At 40.0% G+C, this 13,528-nt stretch overlaps 1 protein-coding gene across 1 annotated transcript in view; it reads right to left on the bottom strand.

Annotated features, from left to right (window-relative positions):
• The window catches only part of LOC128732809 (CCR4-NOT transcription complex subunit 6-like), a 244,988-nt gene that overhangs the window by 62,380 nt on the left and 169,080 nt on the right, over positions 1 to 13,528 (bottom strand). The gene's annotated exons all lie outside the window — the stretch shown is intronic.

Raw genomic sequence — 13,528 nt, 5'->3', positions numbered from 1 at the left:
CACACACACACACACACACACACACACACACACACACACACACACACACACACACACACAGACGCAGACACAGACACAGACACAGACACAGACATAGACACAGACACAGACACAGACACAGACACAGACACAGACACAGACACAGACACAGACACAGACACAGACACAGACACAGACACAGACACAGACACAGACACAGACACAGACACAGACACAGACACAGACACAGACACAGACACAGACACAGACACAGACACAGACACAGACACAGACACAGACACAGACACAGACACAGACACAGACACAGACACAGACACAGACACAGACACAGACACAGACACAGACACAGACACAGACACAGACACAGACACAGACACAGACACAGACACAGACACAGACACAGACACAGACACAGACACAGACACAGACACAGACACACACACACACACACACACACACACACACACACACACACACACACACACACACACACACACACACACACACACACACACACACACACACACACACACACACACACACACACACACACACACACACACACACACACACACACACACACACACACACACACACACACACACACACACACACACACACACACACACACACACACACACACACACATGAATGGCATTATTAATATTTCTGAGAATGAAAAGAATATCATCACAAGTATTAGCGGCCCTAAATGAGAGCCTTGGGGAGCTCCAGAACTGACATGAACGTGGTTTTATATAAATTATCTAAATTTGACTGCTTGTTGAAAGCAATAACTCAGTACGGCTAAGATGTCTTCAATTTTTATCATTTTGCCAATTTAAAATAAAGCATTGTTAAATAAAAACGATCAAAACCTTTACTAAAATCTGAGATCAGAAGTCAAAATACAAAGACTGAATGTAGGTTCCATTGTCTATTTATTTATTTATTGACTTTTTTAATGGGGCTTTCAACGGGTGTGGTTGGTTCGCCCCAATTCCATTGTCTGTTGTATTTAAAAAGATAGAGAATTGATTGATTACTATACGGATTACCTCTGATTACCATACCATTAATCTTTGGTAATCAGGCTCTTGTTAACAAAAAATGATGATTGATTAGCGTTGGTAACGTAATTGAGACGTCTCCGATTAATCTCTGATTATTACGCACTTATGCACCTTACTTGAACCCCCTTGCGCAAACATACACAATTTGTTGTTGCTGTTGTTTCCCACTGTAAGGCACTAAAATAAATACAAATTAGCAATCTTTATCAGCAGAATCCGCACTCTGTTTTAGTTGCTTTCGTATGCTGATAGAGCGCGCTTAAGTTAAACATCAACTGCGACCTAAAACTTTACATACAAAATTAACGGAGACCTAATCAAATGAAAATAACAAATTTATAACAGGATGAGTTCTAAATAACAAGTTTTTTATAACAAAATTTCCTTTGCGTTTTGTTATAAACTTGGTCTCGTTAGTAGTTAAAATAACAAAAATTGTGATAAAATCCGTTCTAGGCACATCATAATTATATCAAATCTATTTATATAAGAAGCTTATTTCTGTACCGAAAACCAGGTCTCTGACAGGACGTCATAAGAGGCTTATCGGTAACTTAAAACAAGCCCCTGATAGGACGTCCTGCTTTCGTAGCCATGGGTTGTATTCTCAGTCACCTCATTGGTAGACTGCTGGACTGCTCGATTGCTCAACTGGTTGACTAGACTGCTCAACTGGACTGTTCGATTCGACTGCTCGACCCAACTGCTTGATTGGACAGATCGACTTGACTGCTTAACTGAACAGCGCGATTTAACTGCTCGAGTAGACTACTCGACTTAACTACTCGATTCAACTGCTCGACTGGGCTACTCGACTGAACAGCCCGACTCAACTGTTCGATTTAACTGCTTGAATGAACTACTTGACTCAACTACTCGATTGGACTATTCGAATCGGCTGCTCGACTCAATTGCTCAACCCGATTGCTCGATTCAACTAGACTACTCGATTTGATTGCTCAACTCAACTGACAGCTTGATTCAACAGCTCAACTAGACTGCTCGACTTAACTGCTCGACTTAGCCACCCAACCCCTTGCTCGACTTAACTGCTTGACATAACTGTTTGATTCGACACCTCGACTTAACTACTCGATTCAACTGCGCGACTGGGCTACTCGATTCAACTGCTCGACTGGGCTACTCGACTGAACTGCTCAACTCAACTGTTCAATTTAACTGCTCGACTGAACCGCTTGACCCGACTGGTCGACTGGACTGCTTGACTAAACTGTTCGATTCGAGTGCGACTCAACTGCTCGACTATACTACTCGATTCAACTGCTCGATTGGACCACTCGACTTAACTGCTCGATTAAACTGCTCGATTGGACCGCTCGATTAAACTGCTCGAATCAACTGCTTGACTTCTGTTTGATTCGACAGCTCGACTTAACTGTTTGATTAAATTGCTCGACTGGACTACTCGACTCAACTGCTCGAATAAACTGTTTGACTGGAATACTTGACTAAACTGTTCGACTCGACTGCTCGAATGAACTGCTCGACTCAACTGTTCGACTAACCGACTGCTTGACTAAACCATTCGATTTGACTACTCGACTAGATTCAACTGCTCGACTGGACTGCTCGACTTGACTGCTCGACTCGACAACTCGATTCAACTGCTCGACTCAATTGCTTGACTCAACTGCTCGACCGGAGTGAACAGCTTAATTTTACTGCTCGACTTGACTATTCGACTCGATTGCTCACCCCAACTGCTTGACTCGATTGCTTGATTCGACTGCTCGACTCGCCTGCTCAACTCGATTGCTTGTCGCGATATCGTATGGTCGGTGTTAAATCAGACCCGACCAAGCCGCAAAATTTTAAAAAATAAGTTCATGATAGCAAACTATCAGTAATTTTCTAAGCAACATTTTACTCTAATCAAACTACATAAATGTTGCAAACAACCAAATGTTTTTATTCATTTAAATAAAATCCAATACGGCCATAAAAAAATTTGTTTCAGTTTCCGGCTAAAACTGTTTTACGTACTATATCTTAGAGTTATATTATGCAATATAAGAGCTCAAAGAACTAATACAAAGATTAACCATCTTCGCAAACACTGGCCAACGGAATGTATCCGCAGTTTTCTGAATTCTGAACAGACATTTATATTTTCCGGATCGTAAGATTCGGGCTCAACTAGTTATAATATAATTTGATTAAGTTTATTTCAAGATGTGTTACAAAAACCAGCATTCTGCCCTGCTTTATAACCCAAATGTAACAAAACGTGTTATAAGTAGCAGAACGAGATAGATTCTTTTTAAAATATTTTCTGTGTCGCAAGTTTTGCTATCACATTTAAAACACACTTTGATAGAAACATCAACTGGAACTATAATTCTGTAATATTTTTGTTACAATCATCTGATCGGGGAGCGCTTACGTATAAACGTTGAATGAAGTTTGTTATTTAATATAGACTGAGGTGCTGGGGTTTTAACCAGGGTAGTGACATGTATCACGAATTTTTAATACTGATTTTGGACCCCTTCTTATTTGGGCCCATAACAAATCCTACCCCAGATGACAGAATGTTCGAAAGAGGCTCGCATCAGCTGTAGCTTAGGTGGCCCATGTATTAGTTTCAACTTTTTACAAAGCGTGTAGAGAGCGAGAAGCGATTCTTACCACGAAAATATGGTAACCTGTCAGGGGATTGGTTTTGATTGATAAAGCAGTCTGGCTCCGACTTTAAAATATAATATTAGCAGCTCATAGTTGTAATTTCATGAGGCAACATGATTAAACCCAGGCTTCTGTTGTGCTCTGGAAAAAATCTCAAAATCGATTTGCTTTCTCGGTCGGATGTTACTTTCTCTGACATGTGACGATTTTTTTTTATTTTGCAGTGCTTTGCTGCTTTGCTCTGCCCCCGAAAGAGAGTCAGTTTTGTTTCATCTTTCTTTTTCTCCCGGAGCACTACCGAACGCATGCTCGCAAGGTCACGGAGCAAATCGTTTCAGTCCATATAATTGCTTGTCCGATATTCTTTTGTGGTTTGTGGATACGGAGCAAATAGTCTTTTGTCTCCAATATGCGAAGAGAAGATTGCTCCTTCTTCGCAAGATGAGTAGTTATAGGAGAAAACAATATTCTGGCATCATTTGGAGGAAGAGCAAGCGATTGAACAGCAAACGAAAGCTCTTGGTCGTTGTGAGAAGCAGATTACTCTGTCTCGGTTTGCTTAAGATGAGCAAAATCAAGCCTGCTTAAATCTATATATAAATAAATGAATTTTTGTCTGTCTGTCTGTATGTGCCTTACAGACTCGGAAACTACTGAACTGATTGGCGTGAAAATTTGCATAAAGGGCTTTTTGGAGGGCCCATACAAACGAAACAGAAATTTCTGCATAGCTCGAGAACTAATCAAGCAAATGGAACCAAATTTGACATGTGGGGGTTTTAGAAGGCACGATTTTTTCCTATAGTGGTTTGAGACCCCTCCTCCTCTAAAAGGAGGGGCTTCCATACAAATGAAACACAAATTTCCTCATAACAGGAGAACTTATCAAGCAAATGGAACCAAATTTGGCATTTGAGCGTTTTTGGAGGAGAGCAGACCCCCTCCTCCAAGAAATCATCTCTGCTTGGGTCTATTTGTTTTCCTAGGTCTACTGACCTCTATTACTTTCCGTCAGTTGGGTCAGGAGGGGGTCACACCTTCGAAATGGTACTCTCCGCGAAATGGTGTTCCGCGAAACACTGTATTCCGCGTTATGGTCAACCGAGAATTAATTTTCCGCGAAATGATATTCGCCAAAATGCCATAGAATCACGGTGAATATTTCAATGCTATCAGCTTTATTTGATCTTGTGTAGCAATGGAGGGAGTTATTTTCAACTTTGCTGTGAGGAACAATTGAAAATTTGTGTATTAAATTTCTCATGGTTTCATAGTTACGTAACTGCCAATATGAATCATCGAAGATTGAAATCATCAGAAACTTAAAATTAAACCTAAAATTAAAAAAGAAGAAAACCTATCCAATTTAATTCTACTATGTAGATTTTATTCACGACAGATACGTATTTCGCCTACGACTTGCAGGCTTCCTCAGTGTCTGTTTTCGAACTCCGGATAAGTTTTCTTCTTTTTTAATTTTAGGTTTCGTATTCTACTGAGACGCTTTAAAAACTTCAGTCAATCAGAAACTTGTAAAACTCGAGATCGTAATAAAGGTCATCCGATAGTTACAATTTATGTACAGCACAGTTTAATTTGTGGCAATACGAAGTTTGCAGGGTCAGCTAGTACTTATATAGAGACCAATTAACTATTTTTTTCTGCAGCCTTTATGTTCTGTATGTAGCATCAATCACCAGTTCAAATAATTTTATGCGATTTGTTGACGTGTTAATCAATATTTTACACAAAAATAAAACGGAAAACCCCAACTTAATTGCATGATACGCCCATTAAAAACTGTCCTTGAACTTGATAGCGCACATTTATCATGGCTTGAATCGAGGTGTTGGTAGAAACCACCTTCCTACTTCGGCTTTACGCCTCAATCAACACGAGTAGATCTTGCGAAACTCTTCGGGCCTGATGCCTATGATGCTGCATTCATTTGCTGCCCGCAATACTGAAGGATAATAAAACCTATAAACAAAGCAGTTGTAATCATAACAATATCACTTAATGACTGCCAGTGTCGCACAATTCCACAGAGCGTGTGAGATGAGACCGTGTACTATACTCATTCGCTATATGCTAATCTCTTGCACGGCTACGGGGTCTCATTTGGAATTCCTAACGAACCGAGGCTGCTGGCCTGCGAACGATAGCTGGTGCGTTCCGCGGATAATCACCGGGTCCTTCGCCGCGCACAGCAAAGACCCTGCAGATTCGCTCGCTCGCTCGACCCAGCCGCCAACTGCCACAGCTCTAATGGTCCATTCTGGTAGAAATTGTTTACCATAAATCACACCATGGACGGTAAATGCGAATTCTTTGCTTTACGCAGCAGCGCGCAGGTGAGTGACGATTAACGAAGGGTTGTAAGCTGTTACCCTTTTCCTGATGCTATTTTCAGTACCCGATCGTAATGCGGTAACAAAATTATAGCAGCATAAGTTCTACGAGACAAATTTGATGCCCTACTTAGTATTTTGATTTATTGTGACACCAGCTAAGACGTTGAATGTATTCCGCACTTCTTTTTTTGCAGTATCACTATCGCTGGTTCTACTAAGATTCGAACCCACGACCACTCGTTTGACCGGACAGACTTGGAAACGTAGCCACAAGGTTTACAGTTTCCAGTCCAGTGGATACAATCAAGTATTGATATTGAATATTTGGACAAGGTAACCATTTATTGAGATTGATTCCAACAATGATGAAATTTTCAAAAGAATGAAATCAGTTTCTACAGTCGATCGACAATTAAGCGTTGTCTAACTATTCATTGTTAGTGGAAGTAGAATTGAGCTTGTTGTTGCTATTGTTCAACAACCGACGTTTACTATTTTAGGTTCAGCCCTGAAAAACTCCGCAAATTCGTACCGTGTTGTCGAAAATAAGAGAGAGAAAAAAAACACAGGTTAGTCGGCAGCGTTTACTTTGACCGTTTGTTGCAATCTTTATCACCTCGTGTCGGGTCGGTCTTCAATGGTCTAGAGACGTGGCCGAGGTCTGGATTCCGGCCGACGCTTGAACTGAACCTACACGCGGAAAATGTTGTCTAACGATGCGGCCCGCCACGCAGCCCGAGATGCGATGGGACGGAGTGAAGTGACTGTCGTTTACGAAATTTATGCAACGAACCACCTTTACGGGGCTGTTGAGATTAACATAAGAATAGAGATAGCATCTTTCGCCGGTCCTAAGAGATCGGCACAGGAAGAGCATTTGCGACAGTTGTGTCTATGCTGTGCTAATTCTCGTACTGTTCGCCGAACGATGCGACGCGAACGCTTCAACGCCAGGCCAAGCAAGCAAGCAAGATATTTTCCATCTTCGAAGATATCGCAGGACAAGTACCTTTTCGGGGGCAGGTCATTGTGTCGTTTAGAAGAGCGCGAGCCACTCGCTATATAGATGATGGTCGATAACCTCGAATCAGCAATCGCGAACCAAGTATGGAAGAAAGCTTACCAAAACGACACAATCATAAATATACAAACAGATTGAGTCATTAGATTAGGTCAAATGTGTTCCCATTGACACGCGCTGTTCCAAATGGAAATATGAGCTGACGACATGCAACAAATGTTTGTACAACGAAAAATACATTTAGCTAACCTTGTTATCAGGATCACTGTTTACAATGTAGGACTTGAAATCGCGGTGCGGGAAAAAGTACTGTCTGAAGGCGGCATTTTTCGGATAAAGTTGAGTTCTCTAGTGAACTTTACTTTTGTGCTATAGTAAGTCAGTTTCACGTAACTTATTCAAAGTCATGGACAAACAAATGACAGCAATTCTTTGTCGGCCGCCCGCTTCTTCGGTTCTGTACGCGCTTGAATAGGAACAAATCTTTTGAAGCGTCAGCGTCTTCGTTTTTCATGTACAAGATAGCAAAGCGTGATCTAAATTCAATTATGATAAATGATGGTGTACGTAAAAAAGAATGAGCTTTTGGATGGTATTTCCGGGAACTAGCTAGTGTTCCTATGACAAAACATCAATCATTTGCAAGCCGCCGGGAAATCAAACTACGGTTTGAAGTTTGGTTCTAACACCATTCTTTATACTTGTACGCCTAGAACAAACTGTATCTCAACTCAAACGAAATGATTCTTTTTAGTTTTCTTTTACTCATGATTGATGAGATTGCTTCGCCAAACTATCGTCCAATTAAATTGATTTATAATTCATCGCACTGACGACGATGTTTTTGAGAATCTGTGCTGTGTATCAAATTTTTGACGCAAAATTGGATTAGTTCGTTTTTAACTTATAACAAAATCAAATTGCTAGTTTAAGCAATTAAAACCTGATGACTCTGGAAGACGATTAAAACATGTTTATATGAAGACGGCATTAAAATAGAATCACTCAAACAATAATAACAGGATAATTTCGTATCTGAATTTACTTATAAACTTTTAAAATATTGGCTCAAGAAACTATGACTATGGGTTGCAAATATCATACATTAAAGTCAAAGCCAGGTTGCCTCTTTTGATAGATGAGCAGCTTGTGAAGGACTTTTTCCAGATTATATTTTTTTGGATGACTGGATGTTATAAATAAGCGATGTTCGAGAAAATTAGATAATTTCCTAAAAGTCTTTGGGTGCGAATTTTGCACCAACGTTCACGGCCTTTTCCTGTTTCTCTGCTGAAAATAGATTTGGCAACTCGTTCGTCGGGCATTTTGGCCACGTGCACAGCCCATCGTAGTCTGCCACATTGCGCTACCTTGCTAGGGTGTCAATGAAAATGGATTTAAACGGAGCAACCTGCAAAATGTTCATAGCCATGAAAAAAACCCTATGCAAAATTTCAGCTAAATCGGACTTGATTAACTGATGTCGTCCAGCCTTCAAATTTTGACTTGTATGTAAGTTGAAAAATCACCCAGGGGGAAGTGCGTCAAATCGAAGTTTTCGAAAATATTTTTTTGATGCCAAATGACTTAAAAATGCATGAAACGTCGAGATCTGGTATTATCTCGAAAATGAAATTTTTGCCAAAAATCGACGTCGTTTTTTTCGAAATATGAGGTAGAACCCAGCTAGCATTTTCATATGTATACTAGCTGACCCGACAATCTTCGTATTGCCAAAAATGAAACTATGCTGTACATACATCCTGGGTGCTACCCTCCGCAGTGGTCATGTGATTAATAATTTCTTAGAACATTTGAAAAGCATACGAAGCGTTATTAAAGAACTAGATCGAAAAAACTGTTTTGAAGGGTGTCCCTAAGAGTTTGGCTCTATAACTTCTTTCATGTAAGAGATAGCAATCATCAGTATTCAACAAAGTTTATCGCAAATAGTTTAGCTACAACTTTTCCGTAGGTAGCAATCATTTCTGACTTAAACTAGAGGAAATATTTTTTGTATTTGATTAGGGATGTCCGAATATTTTTTCACCACTAGAAAGTGCTTTTTAAATGAAGAAACTTTTCTGAAGCAACTATTATGCTATGTCTTAAGGTTTCGATGCTATTACTTATGTCTCACTATTTTTGAAGTCGTCCCACTGTACGTCGTTACGCAAAAATTTCTGTTTCATTTTCATTTTTGGCAATACGAAGTCCGCTCCCACTACCACAGGGGTGAGGGGTCTCAAACCATCATAAAAAAATTCCTGCCTCCAAAACCCCCCATATGCCAAATTTGGTTCCATTTGATTGATTAGTTCTCGAGTTAAGAGGAAATTTATATTTCATTTGTAAGGAAGCCTCCCCTCTTAAAAGAGGGAGGGGTCATAGTTCCCTTCCTAAGGAGGTTAAGAGTCTCAATTCACTACAGAAAAAAAATCCTGCCTCCAAAAACACCCACATGCCAAATTCGATTCCATTTGCTCGATTAGTTTTCTAGTTATGCAGAAATTTGTATTTCATTTGTATGGCAGCTCCCCCTCTTAGTGGTGGAGGGGTCTCTTAACATCATAAGAACCTTCCCCAGCCCAAAAAACCCCTACATGCCAATTCACGGCGATCGGTTCAGTACTTTTCGATTCTATAAGGAACATACGGACAGACAGACAGAAATCCATTTTAATAGGTATAGATTTGTTTGGGAGCTTCCTCTCTTAGTGGGGGAGGGGTCACTAACCATCATAAGAACCTTCCCCGGCCCCAAAATATCTACATGCAAAATTTCAAATTTTGAAAAAACGCAGACATTAGCAATTGGGTAAAAAATGCGTAATGTTTCAAGGGTGATGTCTTCGGAGAAGTTTAATATTGTGACATTTGCCCCTATTTAGACTACCCCGATTTACACGATTATCACAGTCGAATCTCGCACACGATTTCGCTCAAAGAAAATGAAGTGAAAAAGAAGGGGAAGGAGGAAAAAGAAGTCAAACTCATTAGTAGATCAAACTAAAAGAGTGGCTTTCAGATTAACAGTGTCAGATTAACAGTGCAAAATGCGGTATGTTGCATTAAATGATTATCACAGTAGTCTAAATAGTCATAAAAGGGGCAATAATAAAATATAGCGCATCTTTCTGCACTATTAGGGTGACCGTGAATTCACCTATTAGGGTGATACAAACTTTTGTTTTTTTGAATATAATTTCAAAAAAAAATTTTTTTCTTGACAGTAAAATAGCAAACAGCTTCCTCCATTGCTTAGACAGATAAAATAAAGCGGTCAGCAATATTCGCCGTGATTGTATAACATTTCACCGAATACCATTTCGTGAAAAACCTTACACGGAATGTACCATTTCACGGAAAACCTTTTTGCGGAATGTACCATTTCGCAGGCGTGATCCTCTCCTTACTCGCTGTCGCTCGTTCGGAACCAACAGAAGGAAAGTAAATAAAAGTCAGTCGACCTAGGAAAACAAATAAACCTAGACAGTCAGTGGTGATTTCTGCGGGGCGTCTGCCCCCGTCTCGCTCTGAATCATCTAGTGTTACTATAAATAGTTTTTGATGGTCTTGTTGATGACTAATGTTTTATAGAAGAGTCTAAAATTTCTTGAGTTCGATTGGTTTTCGAGTTTCGCAAAAAATTTTGTTTTATTTGTATGAGAGTCCTTACCACAATGAAAGCCCCATCAAATAGTAAATAAATACATCCTTACCACAGGGGTGAGGGGTCTCAAGCCATCATAAAATAAATTCCTGCCTCTAAAAACCACTACAAGCCAAATTTGGTTCCAATTGCTTGATTAGTTCTCCAGTTATGAGGACATTTTCACGCCGATCGGTTCTGTAGTGTTCGATTCTATAAGGAACACACAGACAGACAGACAGAAATTAATTTTTATAGGTATAGATAACAAAATCAGGTCGCTTATTTAAGCGATTAAAACATGATAAATCTGGAAGACGATTGAAACATGCTTATACGAAGACGCCTTTAAAATGGAATCACTCAAACAATAATAACAATAATAACCTTTAAAATATTGGCTCAGTGTTCCACCCTGGGAAACATTTTGTGAAGAACTTCTCCAAATTGTATTTTTCTTGGATGGTTAGATTTTTATAAGCGGTTTTCCAAAAAATTAGATAAACTCCTTGAAGTTTTCATTGAAAATAGGAGACTTCGATTTTTTAAAATATTGTTTTTGTCTAGTAATTATACCCATGCAGAAAATTTCATGAATTTCATGGGACGCTTCGACTCTAATATATACCACATATGCTTTACTGTATTGCGACGGTCCGTCATCGGTCCTGCGTCGAGCGAATTATGGTCCTCCAGTGCTGTCGATCCTGGGTTGTCGTTCTCCAATCTCCTCGAACACCAGCTGAACTTGCATCGTGTGCGAAATCTGCAGCGACGTCCACGGCCTTTCCTGATTCTCTACTGAAAATAGTTCTAGCTACTCTTTCGTTGGGCATTTTGGTCACGTGCCCAGCCAGCCGCAGCCTGTCACATTGTACTACCTTCACTAAATCAGTATATCTGCTCGTGTTTCTGAACCCTAAGGACTCGCCGATCAACTTCCTTTAGCGTCCATGATTCATGTTCGTAAAGGGCCACCGGGAGGATTAATGTTCTGTAGAGCGCCAGTTTTGCACGAATTTGCAAACCACGGGAGTTCAGCTGGCTAAGTAATCCGTAGACTTTAAAAAGCTTCTTCGATTACTGTACTGTTGATTTCGATAATATCGACGTCATCCGCAAAACAAAGAAGTATGTAAGATGATAGTCTCGTTCGTTTTCACACCCCGTTGCACGAATCAGAGTAACTACAAAAGACAAAACCTTGGGTTCTAAATATCTTTAACACTTGATTTCGTAGCCGGTTATTAGAGTACATGGCAATTACGGGGCTAATGCAATGATCCTACCGACTCTAGCAGCACCGCCCAGCCGAGATTCGAACATAGGATAGGCTTGTTAGACGAGCATCGTAACTGGAAGCTAACTGGGCGGTTAGTGTAATTAGTTTCGATGGAAAACCATATTCTAGCATTATCTGCCACAGCTCATTTCGTTTCACTGAATCGTACGCCGCCTTAAAGTTCACAAACAGATGATAAAGTCTACAAGTTGTACTCCCGGACGTAGAACGTAAGACGTAGAACTACATCAAAAAGTGAAAAAATATTAAAACAAAATTAAACCTAATTAGGAATTGAGAAATTTAAGATCGTTGATACAAAACTGATGCAAGATAAGGAAATATTAAGGCCAAACCGAAAATTTACACAAATGATCTCAATCATCCACAATGCTACGGTACAATGTTCATCCGAATTGCAAGAAAATTGAGTCGAAATTGTGATAACAATATACGCATAAGAAAAGATGAAGTCATTGGAGAGCAGAACCAACATTAGCAAAAAGTCAAAATCAACAAAAAAAAATAGCTTTGTTCTGTCTCACATTTAGTCTAATTTTAGATGATCATCTCATTTATTTTTTATTCGTTTTAAAATACATCTCTCTCCAAATGTCAGCTTAATTTTATTTCACTATTCAAATCAATTGAATCGAGGTGGTCAAGCAGAACGCTTAGCATGAATGCGCAAAAAAGCAGCTTTCAGCAAAAAATGATGAACGTTTATTTCCACTTCTGGGCTGCTACAAGTGTGTTTGCATGAAGAAAATATTGGCATAGTACGTGGTGTCTGAACAGTCAATTATATAGGAGCAAAAAAGGAACCAAGAACAGATCGCACCGTTGATCTCACCGATCCTCAAAAGATCAGTTTCAACAAAACTCGACTGAGATCAACGAACTGTTCTGGCGAGTGTCGCGTGGGTTGCCTTTTTACCTCTTATTAAGCGCGTGGCTCCTCATCGTAACTGCGCAATTATGCCACCGGAATCTCATTAAATTTTTGAAAATTGCGCAATTTCAAACCACTGCAGCAGTAGCTTCATTCACTTTCTGCGACCCACAAAATGTGCCCCGAAACGGTGTTCACACCTTCCAACGGAGGCAAGTTTTACGACCGCACACACTATTGACACGTGTGATTGTACCAGTTATGAAGCGTAATTTACTAACGACAACAACGGCGCAATTACCAAACTATCCGGTTGTCGGAACATCAAGTCGTCATCAAGGGAGAGGTGGGATGAGTAGAGACCAGACAAGCAATGCGTCAACCGGAAAGTGGCTCGCGACCAGCTGTGGAACAGCATACCCCTCGATCGTGGAATGCAACGTGTGTAGGGTTGTGTATGAGACTTTTAGGGGAAAGACGGGTAAATTGTTTACCTAATCCAGAAAAACCTTATAGTGAAAGCACAAAGATTATGGACTAAAAATTATCAAAAAATTTTATCTGATTTTGAACTTTGCTTGGTCCATAACTTTGTTCAAAACTTTGGG

This window comes from Sabethes cyaneus, chromosome 1 (genome assembly GCF_943734655.1).
Source record: "Sabethes cyaneus chromosome 1, idSabCyanKW18_F2, whole genome shotgun sequence".
NCBI lineage: Eukaryota > Metazoa > Arthropoda > Insecta > Diptera > Culicidae > Sabethes > Sabethes cyaneus.
Note: the sequence above shows the minus strand (reverse complement) of the source record. Positions and strands in the feature narration are given on the sequence as shown.